The 7,433-nt window shown below is 42.5% G+C and overlaps 1 protein-coding gene across 8 annotated transcripts in view; it reads left to right on the top strand.

Annotated features, from left to right (window-relative positions):
- Positions 1–362: 362 nt before the first annotated feature.
- The window catches only part of SLC8A3 (solute carrier family 8 member A3), a 166,909-nt gene continuing 159,838 nt past the window's right edge, over positions 363–7,433 (top strand). For 3 of the 8 annotated variants that reach the window (XM_074327282.2, XM_074327279.2, XM_074327281.2), the window contains exon 1: positions 363–597. The gene's annotated coding sequence lies outside the window, so the exon portion shown is untranslated. Of the gene's footprint in view, positions 598–1,604; positions 1,737–3,558; positions 3,758–7,433 lie in introns of all 8 variants that reach the window. The other 5 variants (XM_088797385.1, XM_088797383.1, XM_088797388.1 and 2 more) reach the window with 3 other exon arrangements.

The following is a 7,433-nucleotide window of genomic DNA, read 5'->3' as shown; positions in this document are numbered from 1 at the left end:
TACTACCACTCAACCTCACCTTTCGTAGCTCTTAATTTTTTATTTATTTATTAAGCTGATAAACTCCCCATACCTACAAATAGCCACAGAGACTAGAGCACTAGCTTCAAAATAACTTTTTTTCTTGGCTGAGTCCATCGAGCGACTATGTGCCAGGGGGTGATCTAAGAAGACCTTAGTCAACAACTAGAACATGGGAGGTACTGGTTTCTCTATCAGTCTGATGGCGAAGGCGAACCCAATTCAATTCTCTAAATCCCAAATGCACGCCGGCGGGCCGGAACCAAACCGTTGGCGCCGCAATTTCCGGGCGGATACCTGAGTATGTTACGATGGATCGATTGTTTTTGCCTGGCGGAGGCCTCTCGGGAGAGCACCGCGAACTTGGGTGTGCGTCGAGGCACGTCCTGGGCTGGGGAGCTTGAGGTCTGGGGTGGCGGGAGTCGCTGAGACTCGGAAGGCCGCGCTGGGCCTGCGTTAGAGGGCGTCCACGTGAGTCGGGGAGTTCAGTCATGTTTGTACACGGATGACGCGCGCCTTGCGCAAGAACAAGACCCTTCGCTACGGTGTCCCTGTGTTGGTGACAGAGTGGGAGAGGTGAGAGCCGGGAGGCTTGAGGAGAACGCGTGTTGCAGCGGGATTCCGGAAGTGGCGGGGCCGCCGGCTTGGTGGGATGGAGAGCGCGTGGTACCTGTACTACGTGAGGCTGGGACCCTGGCACTAACCGGGCGGTGGGTATATTGGGAGGTCTTAGTCCTACTCCCACTCCTGAAGGGTGAAAGGCTTGCAGGAAGTAACAGAATTAACGTCCATCAGAGCCAGATTTTAACCCAAGTCTGGCGATTACAAAGTCTGCATTCTTTTACTTACTATATAGCATGCAGCATCTCAGGATCACTGGAACCAAATGCGGTTACTTAGTAATTGTACAATTTGGGGCATTTTCCTGCATCCGTTTCCTAGTTTGTGAAAAGGGCTTAATTCATGTTTCACGTGGTTGTCAGGATAGATACATGTTTTAGCACAATGTCTGTCGAATGGTAGAGACTCACAAAGTGGAACCTGTGTGCTCCTTTGTGTGTGTGTAGCTCTTTGTACGTACCCTTAGTACATTGCTACTCCCAGGATACTCGATGGTGTTCTTTATGTGTTTGTGTCCCATTCTACACTGAGTGCCCTGAGAATGGGGACTGTGTCCATTGCTCAAGGAAACCGGCGTTAACGTTGGTATAACAGTGGAAGGATTAGGCCTTGAAAGCCATTAGACCCGAGTTGGAACCCAGACAACTTCCTTTATTGGCTGTGTGACTTTAGGCAAGTTTTTCCTTTGGCAATCCTCAGTCTTGTCCATAAACAGCATAATTTGGAGAAAGCTTTGGAACACGAGATAGGCCTACTGTCTGAGTTAAATCCCACTTCATTTTAAACATAAAATAGTCTGGGGGAAGGATTATAAGTCTTATCTCTGGTGGTCTGTCAGATATCCAAATTGGCTTATGGGCACATTTGGAGTCAGGCAGGCAGAAAATATATGGACTCAATGCTCTTACACCCAACAAAACTACTGGAATGAACTCAAGTAATATGTCCTCTTTCCCATGTAGGAATGTTATGTAAAGAACATCATTTTATTATATATCCCATAGTTATCATACTTCTTCAAGGTGGATTATTTTCTCTTGATAAATATTAGTAATCTTATGGAACGACGTACGGAGAGGATTTTAAAGTACCAGGTATACACAACAATTTTCTCCTTTCCTTCTCTGATAAACCTCCCCACAAAATAATGAATTTGCTGCTTGAAATTCTTCCCTACGCATTCCCTCAATTTCCTTGGCTGTTATCATCAGTGACCCACTACTTTCTAAATCCAGTGCTTTCACATCTTTATCCACCCTGATGGTTCTATAGTATGTGCTAGCAATGCTGACTTCCTGCTTTTCAAAAACCCTGTTGTCTTACATAAACCCATTGTGCTTCCATTTTTCTTTTTTGCTAGCTTGCAGCTCTTTCTCATTTTCCTTCCTGGTTTTCTTTGGTGTGTCCGTTAATCTGTTTTTTTCAGTTGGAAATTCAAAGGGCCAAGATTTGCCCAAGACAGTAATTAAAATATATGAGCAAGGATAGAAAAATAGACAAGATTAAAAATAATAGAGATTCCTGGGGAAAAAACCTCATGTATATCAATACCTGATTTATGGAAAAAAAATTAAGACATTATGAAGTACTATGTAAAGGAAGATCTTTTAAATATATAGTGCTGGGACAGATAAATATTCGCATAGCAAAAAATAGAATCCTCTGTCCCACACCACAGAAAATCAATATGCCATTAACTATACATCACATTTAAAAGATTAAACAATTTTTAGATAATCAGAGCAGAAAAGTAATTCTTAGATGGGATATAAAAGTCTTTATAAAGGAAAATATTAATAAATTGGACACTTAAAATTAAGAATTTATATTCATCAAAAGATAAATTAAAAAGAAAAAAGTCAAGCTTTAAACTGGGAGAAGGTATTTGCCACACATACAATCAATAAAGGGCTTGTGTCCAGAACATAAAATGAACTTCTTATAAATCAGTAAGTAAGAGGATAAAGCCTTCACAAAGAAGGATATCTAAATGGCCAATACAAATGTGAAAAGGGCTCAGCCTCATTAATAAGAGAAGGAAATACAAATTAAAACTACAGTGAGATACAACTACGCATCTGACAGAATAGCTAACATTTAAGAAGGAGGAGAAGAATAGCAGGAATTGACAAGTATATGAACAGTTACAACTCTCACACACTGCTGGTGGAGTATAAATTGGTACCATTAATTTGGAAACAGAAATGTGTGCCTTTGCATCAAGATACATATGTAAGATTGTTCATAGCTGCATAATAACGTAATTCATAGCAGTAAAAAACTAAAATCAACCAAATATCCATTATCAGCAGAATGAAAAAATATTTGTATAATGGAATACTCTATAACAGTGAAAAGCAACAAACTACAGCTAGATGTAGTAACATGTAGATATGTAGAACTTCACAAATATAATATGGAGTGAAAAAAGTCAAATATGAAAGAATATGTAATGTACAGTTCCATTTATGTAAATATCAAAAATAAACTGTTTAGGGGTTCATGCTTCAGTGTTAAAATAATGAAGAAAAACAGCAATTACTATATATCACAATAGTGAGAGAGGTAGAAGATAGTCGTTAATTATGGGTTATTCAGGTATTGGGGTAGGTTAGGGGTCTGCACATTACCACCCACAGGCCAAATCTGGCCTGGCTCCTGTTTTTGTCAGTCAAGTCTTACTGGAACACATCCATATCCTTTTGTTTACTATCATCTATCACTACTTTTATGACAACAGAATTAAGCAGTAGTGACAAGAGTCTGTATGTCTGCAAAGCCCGAAACATTTACATCTGGTCCTTTACAGAAAACGTTTGCTAACCCTTGCTCTGGGTGACGGTTACGTGAGTGTGCTTTGTGATCACTGAGATTTATGGTTTTCACGTGCATGTTTTTGTATTTTATATATCGCAGTTTTTTTAAAGGAAAAAGATAAGCAGTGGAATGTAGTCGGTGCTCTAATGCAGACATTTCCAAATCACGGTGAGGGATCAGCACGCTTGAAGACGGAGAGTATGAGGAGTCCCAGAGAAAGCGATTCTGAAGTTGAGGCTGGAAGCGCGAATGAGATTGTCCCAGCTGCCTGCAAGGAGGAAGGGCATTACCAGCGCAGGTACCCACATGTGCGAAGGCAAGAGGTGTGAAAGAAGAGAGCACGTGTTGGAGAACGGATGTGGCTTGGCAAGGTGGCATGGGAGGAATGCTAGGAAATGAGGCCGGAGAGGCAGCTGGGACCTTGACATCAATTGATAGGGTCATTTTTACAGGTTTAGAATTGACCTGGTGGAGTGGTAGGGACTAAAGGGCATCAGGCAGAGATGTGAAAAACTCAAGCTTGCGTTTTATTGAGATGATTTTGGCAACAGTGTGGAGGATGGGTGGGAACAGGACAGGACTGAAGGTGGGGAGAGGCAGCTAGAAGACGGGGGTTGCCCAGAAAGCAGCAATTTTAATAGGCCCCTGTCCCGGCAGCTTAAGCCAAGGCCATTTAAAAACCACGTTTGCATTCTGCTGTTACTGTGTTCCCTGGTGCTGTACTGAACTGTGCTTCACAATCTGTCCCTCACATCTTGCTCGATTTGGCTTTTAACTCATTCAGTAACTAATCTTTACCTTGCTTCTCAGATTTGATGTATTAACTTGACTTCTCAAATATGGCTTTGATGCTTCTCAAAAGCGAAACTATTAATAGCTTAGGTGACACTCCACCAGGGTTAACCTGGCCACCAAGGCCCTCACATCACCCACCCTCCCTTCGGCAGTGTTCTCACCTGGCCTTTCTGACTGAAATAAGACAGCAGTACAACAGATGAGAGAGAAATGGTGAGGATGCTGGCGGAGGCAAGCAGCGACAGAGCAGAATAGAAGAGAGAGTCAAGAAAGATTTAAAAATGGAACTGACCAGATATGGTGGCAGAGCAGATGTGGCAATGAGGAAGAGGGAAGAACTGAGTGAGGTTCTAAGGTTTCTAAGTTGTGCTGGTACCAGTAAAGGGGAAAAAGGAGACAGAGCAAATTTATGCACACACACAAGTGTATGGATTTATGCATTCAGAACATAACTGTACGCCAGTCCTGACAAGATCATCTGAGCAGTTTGTTCCTTGGTCTTCAACAGCCCCCGTCTGGCAAATGGCCGGACCTTAGGCTTTCCTCATTCATGTCTCTTAGGTGTCCCCAAAAGGGCAGGGTCTTGGTACACAGGTCAGAACTTGCACCAGCTCTGGAGGACATCGGCTTAGACTGCTGGGCTCGGGCCTCTGCTCTGCATTTCTGTCCTGGGGTCATCTTGAGTCTGTCAGCTCTCACCCGTCTGTACATCTCTGGTCTTCGGTTGACCGACCAGCTCTCCCAACATTCCTGGTGTGGTGGTGCTGGCTTGCTGTCCTCCAACTCTGGGTGGGATTTGGGCACCAGCTATTCACATTGCTGTCACCTGCAGCTACCCACCTCTGCATCAGCTCCGTTTATAAGGAAATACTTGCATTTGTATTCAGCTCTTTTGGAAGGGGAGTTGCTTAGACCCTGGTGACACAGACTTGAATGTTTCCCACAGTCCATTCGTCTCGCTGGGTGCACAGGTGCTTGCTTAAAGGAGTGGAGGTCACTGGGTGAAGGCATGTTCAAGGGGAGACCCATTGCCATTGCCACTCAGATATCACTGCTGACTCCACCATAGGATGTCTTGTTCCTTTATCACTTATGGGGGACCTGCTTTTCCTCCCTATAACTTGGGTACCTAAACCATTGGGGAGGTATTGCTATCTCCCACCTGCAAGTATAAACCCTAAGAAGTTATTTCCCATGGGTCTTAGAGCCACCCTCGAAGCCAACAGTGGTTAAGCCTGTGTTGCGTATCCTCATCGATTCAGTGACAATTAAGAAGCTTTGTTGGGAAGTCCCTTTTAACTTGACGCTAGTCAACTACCTAGGGTAAGTTGCTTAATCACTTTGGGTCTCGTTTTTCTTTACTGGTGAGGGTGAAAACAGAAAATACAGATAAAGCCCCTAGAATGACGCATCTCATTCAGAGCTGGCGTCTGATCCAAGTAAGGGGTATGTGTATGTATGTAAGCACATTTGTATGCGTCATATCAGACATTTACATACACTTCAGTGGAAAGATCCTTACAGAAGTTAAACTGGAGTTTCAGTGAAGATATTCTCAGATACTGCCTCTTTCTTTCATTTATCTTTCTATTCCTGGAGGCCCAGAGTATGGGTGCTGCCTGCAGGAAGATTCTTCACTCTTCTTAACCAGGAGAGAGAACGCAAGGGACATTGGGGCAGGAAAGCTGGCTGAAGAAGAGAGGCAGGGAAAAGTGGAATGCTTGCGGCCTCGGATTGATCTGTTTGAGATCTCCATCTCACTTTGGACCTTATCTGCAAGGTTGCTTTCTGCACGTGGACACCATGTGGTGGGAGTAATGAGGCCTTTAAGAGGTGGGCTGACACCTGTGGCAGATAGCAAGCGACCCCTCTGAGGCAGAGACTAAACAAAAAGTATCAGTATGTAACCAAGGAAAAGCACAAAGAGCCTCATCTGGGGCTTTCTTCACATGCGAAAGATGGATAGAACCAGAGCTCTAGGTAGAATGCAGAAGTGTTTAGAAAGTGCAGACGCTCAGCTTGTATTTGCTTATTAATTCTCAGAGCGATGAAAATCAAACAACTTAAAATTGAAGCAGGTGTGTGTGTGTGTGAGAGAGAGAGAGAGAGAGAGAGAGAGAGAGAGAGAGAGAGAGAGAGAGAGAGAGACGGAACAAGCTGGGATGATCCTATCCTTCAAGATATGGCTAAGACTGATAGAAAGCCCCCCATACTTGAATTATGAAAATACTAAATTTCTCCCTAATATTTCTGTGAATTTCTAGAAGGGTCCAGGTCCCTCCGGACCCTCACTGACCCACACTTCTCCCACTGAATGCATTCAGTTATAGATTATTTCCACACCCTGTTTATCAACCTGCCTAAGTTGGAATCCAGTTTTGCCTCTTAGCTGCTACATGACCTTGAACAAATTACTTAACCTCTTTGTGTTTTTGGTGCCTCACTTACAAAATGGTGAAAATATTACTGCTTACCTTGAGTGTTATTAAATAAGTTAATTACTATAAAGCACTTAAATACATTAGTGTATATTAAGAGCTTAGAACACCACTTGGCACATAAGTATTTTTACAATACTACAGTTATTCTGACCTGATGTTATTAATCATATCAGATGTTGACTGCAGGCTCTTTTCTCTTCCCGCCCAAAATAGCCCTACTCAAAAGAGTGCTTGTGTGTGTGCCTTTTCTAAAGATTGGTGAGATGAAGGAATTTGCATTTCATTTGTGCCAACAACTTAAAATTTCAGGATATACAGTTCTCTTCCTAAAAGTTCCTCAAATGTTTTCAATTTGAATTTACTCTCCTCTTACTCTCCACTTATCCCACGTTTCTGATCATCGTGAATGCAGCATAATTTAGCTGTTTCTTTACCTTTAGCTCTACTGACCTATGATTTCGGGGTCTGTTTATTAAGAATCTTCTTAAGCATAGATATTTCCTTCTTCTATGAACATATATCATGCAGTAGATAGAATCCCTAATGGTTCTCAGGAATTTAATACTGAAGTACTCATATGTTGGAAGCAATCTGATTAATTATTTTATCATTTGAGCTATCAGTCTGGCTATAGGTTTTGTGTAAATCCACATTTTCACATTTGAGACTGCAAAAGTAATACAAGAGACTGTGAGCCCCTAAACAGCAGAGTTTGAATCTTACTCATCTTTATAGCCA

The sequence above is a fragment of the Rhinolophus sinicus genome, chromosome 3 (assembly GCF_057876585.1).
Source record: "Rhinolophus sinicus isolate RSI-liver-muscle chromosome 3, RSI-T2T, whole genome shotgun sequence".
In the NCBI taxonomy this organism is placed as follows: domain Eukaryota; kingdom Metazoa; phylum Chordata; class Mammalia; order Chiroptera; family Rhinolophidae; genus Rhinolophus; species Rhinolophus sinicus.
Note: the sequence above shows the minus strand (reverse complement) of the source record. Positions and strands in the feature narration are given on the sequence as shown.